Raw genomic sequence first — 6000 nt, forward strand, 5'->3', positions numbered from 1 at the left:
TTGCCCAGCCTCCACATCCAATTCCTCCATCCCTGTGTGTTCAACCTGTCCGTTTACTGTCTCTGTATCATCCATCTCACATTCCTCTTCAATATCTTCCTCTGTCTCTCCTCTATCTTGCTCCTCCATTTCCTCTGTATCCGCTCCCTCGTGATCCTCTTTCACATCTGACTCCACATCATTTGTCGTCACTTCACCGGCCTGTTCCACTGGCAGAAACATACACTGTGTAAGGAGGTTGCGGTGGACCACTCTCTCTGGTTCACCATCTTCTGGTCGAACTACATACACCGGTATATTGGGTTGCTTCTTCACCACAATGTATGGACGAGACTCCCACTTGTCTCCCAGTTTCTGCCGTCCTTCCACATGACACTTTTTGACTCGGTCCCCTGCACTGAAGACTTGACTCTTTGCTTTTCGGTCATAGTATTTTTTCTGCTGATCTTTCGCATGGTGAGAAGCCTGATTAGGCAGGGCATTGGCTTGTGACAGACTGTCATGTAGAGTTTGGACGTACTCACTATATCCTCCTTGCTCATTGGTGGAAGGAAGCCCAAAGACCAGGTCGACTGGGAGCCGGGGGTGCCTACCGAACATCAGGTAGTATGGTGCATAACCAGTCGAGTCGTGACGTGTGCAATTGTAGGCATGCGTCATTGCATCCAAGTGCTCATGCCAGCGAGGTTTCAAGTGAGGCTCTAGTGTCCCCAGCATGTCCATGAGGGTCCGGTTGAACCTTTCCGTGCCCCCATTGCCCTGTGGGTGGTAGGGGGTGGTGTGGGTCTTAGTGATGCCCGTACACTTGCACAGTTCCTTCACGATATCACTTTCAAAATTGCGTCCTTGGTCTGCCAAAAATTTCTCACAAAAACCAAACCGGCAGAAAAAGTTTTTCCACAGTACCTTCGCAACTGTGTTGGCCTTCTGGTCTTTAGTGGGATAGGCCTGGGCGTATCGTGAGAAGTGGTCAGTTAGAACGAGCACATTTTCAATGCCACCTTTTGACTTCTCCAGTGTCAAAAAGTCCACACACACCAGCTCCATGGGGGCACTGGTGTGAATACTGACCAGGGGAGCCCTGAGGCCTGCAGTTGGGGTCTTTCTGAGGCAGCACCTCTGACACTGTTCACACCAAGTCTTGATTTCCTGGAACATTCTCGGCCAGTAGAATCTCTCCCTTATCATCTGCAAGGTCCTCTCAAATCCTAAATGCCCTCAGTCATCATGCAGAGCAGTCTTGACGGATGCGCGCAGCCGTTCCGGCAGTACAAGCTGCTCTACTACTTCCCTTTGGCCACGGTACATGAGACCGTCTCGTATCACTAACCTCCTCCACTCCTTTAAGAGAAGGCACACTTGCCCACCACCACTGATCCTCTCACTGCGACTTGGCTTCCGGTTCAGGCTTTTGGAGTGCAGGACAGGGCCGACGGCAGGATCTTCCTTCTGGGCTGCACGGATCTCCTGTTTTGTCATGGCAGGTAATGACTCTGTTCCCACATCCATATAGGGCTCACTGGGCTTGTGTGATAGAGGTTCTTGGATGTCAGGTTCCTCTGGGGCAGTATTGTTCACATCCTTGGAGCTCTCCTGTCCATGGCTCTCTTGTCCATGGGTGGGCCGGTTCTCTTCATGGCCTAGGTTACTGGCCCTCACCCGCTGGGGACAGGTGTGTAAGACTTGCATGACCTCCTGGTTGGACATACGGGAGAGTGCGTCAGCATTTGCGTTACTTTTTCCTCTTCTATACTGGATGTCAAAGTCGAACGCCGACAGTCGAGACACCCACCGCTGTCCTGTAGCATCCAGCTTAGCTGAGGACATCACATACTTGAGAGGGTTGTTGTCTGTTTGGACTGAGAATCTACGCCCATAGTTATCTGTCACTGCCCACTTCAGAGCGAGGAACTCAAGTTTGTGTGTAGGATATCGGGTCTCTGCTGGACTCAAGCCACGGCTGGAGTAGGCTATGACTCTATCGACTCCACTCTGGACCTGGACCAAGACAGCGCCAAGGCCCTCTCCCGACGCATCAGTTTGAAGCAGAAAGGGCAGGCTGAAATCTGGATACCCCAGCACTGGAGCAGTCGTCAACTTCTCTTTCAGTGTCTGAAAGGCCTCCTCACACTCATGAGTCCACATGAAGGGTGGGTCAGGACCCGGGCTCTTCTTATGCCCCCTCTTCTTCTTTCTGGGGTCACCGCTAGTGAGGCGGTATAGAGGTGCTGCTATCATGGAGTAGCCGTTCACGTACCGTCTGTAATACCCGGCTAGGCCCAAGAATTGGAGCACTTCTTTCCTATTTGTGGGCCTCACCCAGTCCTTAACCCTGCTTATTTTCTCTGGGTCTGTCCTGATCCCCTCTGCGGACACCAAGTGACCCAAATACTGCACCTCTTGTCTCACAAGCTGGCACTTCGAGGGTTTCAACTTCAAGTCATGCTCCTTGAGTCGATCAAACACCAGCTGCAACCTCTCCAGGTGCTCATCAAAGGTTTTTGAGAATATGATCAGATCATCTAAGTAGATGAGGAGGTGAGTGAAGTTCAGATCTCCAAAGCAGCAGGTCATCAGTCGCTGGAAGGTGGACGGAGCGTTTTGCAGCCCAAAAGGCATTCTGTTTGCCTCAAACAGCCCCATAGGAGTACTGAACGCTGTCTTGTGTTTGTCGTGTTCCGCCACCTCCACCTGCCAGTAACCAGATGTGAGGTCAAGGGTGGAGAAGTACTTCGCTTGCCCCAGGGCCTCCAGAGCTTCCTCTATTCTGGGCAGAGGGAATGCGTCTCTGGTGCTGTAGGAATTCAGCTTTCTGTAGTCCACACAAAGCCTTAGTGACCCATCTTTCTTGGTTACAATCACTACTGGCGAAGCATATGGGCTCTTACTAGGCCTGATGACCCCTGTTGCCTCCATGTCCATCAACAACTTCCTCACATCTTGCCACTGTGAGGGGGGAATCTTGCGGTAGGGCAGTCGGAAAGGGGTAGAATCGACAAGGGGAATTTCATGCGTTATGGTTTTTGTGTGGCCATAGTCCATGGAATGCTGGGAGAACACACTTCCATTTTTCTCCACCAGCTCTTTAAGGAGGGACCGCTGGTGCTCATTCTCTACCGCTGCTTCACTGAGGTCCACCCCAGCACCTGCCACAACTTGATCCAAACTCAGACAGGCCTCTTCACTCTCAGCCTTATCAGGTTCACCTGGCCTCTTGTCAGGAAACTCTACAACATTTTCCACCATGACTGCATTGGCCAAATGTGTATGGGGCTTTATGGTGATAGCATGTTGAGACAGATTCATCACCCTAACAGGGGTGCAGCCTTTCTTTACATCAGTAAGGACTTTGGCAACCAATAGGTCTTGGGGGAGACGCAGGAAAGGGTGGCCTTCAATGAGGGCTGTGTAAGTCTTTCTTTGTGGGCCAACTTTGATCCTACACTTCAAATCCATCTCCTTCCCTCCAGGGATGCTTATTTTGCGTCCAGCGTACACAACAGGGCCAACTGTGTCATCCGTTACATTATGTTCTGTGTTCAGAATTTCCAGCAGGGCAGTGTACCACTCTGGATGGCTTTGCTTGACACGGTGAATGAACTGCTGGCCATAGGTTGCTTGGAGGTGGCTCCTGGAGGCCCGAATGACATTAGTGCCCACAAGCAGAGGGACAGAGGAACGATACTCAGAATCAGGGACCACGAAAGCCGGCACAGCCTCAAACTCTCTCCCCAGCATTTTCAGGTTAATGTGTAAGACACCATGGTAAGGCACATTCTGGCCGGCTGCCCCCTCTATGGGTATTTTAGAAGGCTTCAGCCTTTGTTCCCGAAGGGTGGGGTGGTTGCGCCAGTAGTTGTGAGTAATACTGGTAATCTGGGAGCCAGAGTCTATGAGTGCCTTGCATTTTACCCCATTGACTTCCACCTCCCCCTCATTCCTGGGGCCCACTAGGGGGGTATCCTCTCCTCCATCATCAGTTCCACTCACCTGTAATGGGGACACTTGCTGCTCACCCATGGTTGCCCCGATAACCATGGGCTCTAGGCGTTTAAATGTTGTGCTGAGGGAGCTGTGTTTCCCTCCACAGGGGTCACAGGCTGGGGTTGCTGAGCCAAGGACAGGCTGGGATCTGGGAGAGCTGCTCTGCAGACCCGGGCAATGTGTCCTAGTTTCCCACACCGGTAACATGTCACACTGGAGCCCTGTACTGTAGTCCTTGGTGATGACTGGCATCTTTGTGGGGGGGCTGCAGGAGGGACAATGCGTGAGACAGCAGGCTGGACAGTGGGTGGGACCAAAATTCTTGATTCGAGGTGAGACAACATGGCCATCTGTTGCTCTTGGCTTAGAGCCAATTTCTGTATAATCTCTCTCACCTCTGACAGTTCTGAGTTCTGTTTCGTTGTCTCTGTCTTCTCATTAGTACCACACTCAGGTGCGCCATGTACCTGGGCATATGCTTTTTTTGTCTTGTGCTGTGGTTGGAACTTCTTTGTTTCTTTTGCTAGATCTCTGAGCTCCTGTTGCAGCTCTCGGAAGCTCAATAGCCGGGGCTTCATTGGCGAAATTCGGGCATACGTCTCCTCATCTTCAAGCCCCCTTAAGAACTGCCGGGTGAGTTTGCTATCACGGTCAGGGAAAGGCCTGCCTCCTCTCTCACTGTCTTCAACAGCTCGCAATGTTGCCTCCAGTGCTATGGCATATGAGAAACAAGACTCTCCAGGCCTCTGGATTCGTTCATAGAAGTCGGCTAGTGGATCTAGAGAGCCATATGTGTCACTGTATTCCGCCCTCAATTCCTCAAATGCTTTCTCAGGGGTTTGGTCATGGGGAGGTAGGTTCAACACCAATCTTCTGGCTTCACCACCCAGGTGTCGCACTACTGTGGAAAAGCGGAGGTGCATGGGAAGCTCTATGGCCTCCAGGAGATACTGCCAGTCCTCCACAAGCATCTTGCTATCAGAATGTCCAGTGAAGATTTGGACTTTTTTAACCTGATGAGTCTGCAGGAAGCCACCATAGGCAGCGGGAGGACTCGGTTGGGCTTTGGCGCTGTTTGGAGCGAAGAATGGAGGTAGAGGTGTGGATTGGGGGAGTGCATTAGGATACACGTTGACTCTGGGATCAGAAACAGGTGTCCATGGATGTACTGGGGCGGGGCCATGGAGAGGGGCTGCATGATCAAGGGTTTGTGTGAGGATAGTGGGGTACATTCTGGCTTGAGGATCTGGAGTTGGCATCTGAAAGTATACTGGGGCAGGGGTGTGAGGGGAAGCTGTATCATGAATAGCTGGTGGGAGGGCATGGGGATACAGACTGGCTTGGGGGTGGGCAGCAGGTGTCTGTAGATGTGCTGGAGCAGAGGCATGGGAGGGGTTGCGTAATCAACATTTCCATAATTCACATTCATAGGGATAGGGCCTCTTTCACCAGTTGCAGGCGGGCGCCGGGGGGTCATCTCATTATGGACCAGGGACTGAGAGTGGTGTTGGACAGGAGGGTTGGTCGAAAGGTTCATTTGGGGGTTTCGAGAATTTGGCGTAGGGAGCTGGGGTGCATGGGTGGAATCTGAATTGCTGGTGTAGGTCAGGGGGCTAGGATGAGCAGCCTGGATTTGGGAGTCTGTAGCCTGACCTGCCGATCTGGTGGCGCGGCAATGTGGACACATTAGCTGGGGTATGCGGTGACAGAGTTGGGGGTGGCGGCGTAAACTGCCAGGTGGTATGTCTGTGTATGTTGTAGGTGTATAGTGAAGTGCAATGAAAACAATAAAAAGGAAAAGAGAAAAAATAACAACAATAGTAACAAATATCAATCCGTGCATAAAATTCACATTAACCAAACAATTAGTCAGTACACCGCTCTGTGTGTCTAACTCAAGGCATATGAACCAAGTAGACAACAAATAATACTCATATAGTTGTCACTTCAAAATTCTCTCACAAAATATAGCATTTTTTTCTTTTCTTGTTCTTTCTCAATTCAATTAGCTGTTCA

Source organism: Nerophis ophidion, linkage group LG25, assembly GCF_033978795.1.
Source record: "Nerophis ophidion isolate RoL-2023_Sa linkage group LG25, RoL_Noph_v1.0, whole genome shotgun sequence".
NCBI classification, from domain to species: Eukaryota; Metazoa; Chordata; class Actinopteri; order Syngnathiformes; family Syngnathidae; genus Nerophis; species Nerophis ophidion.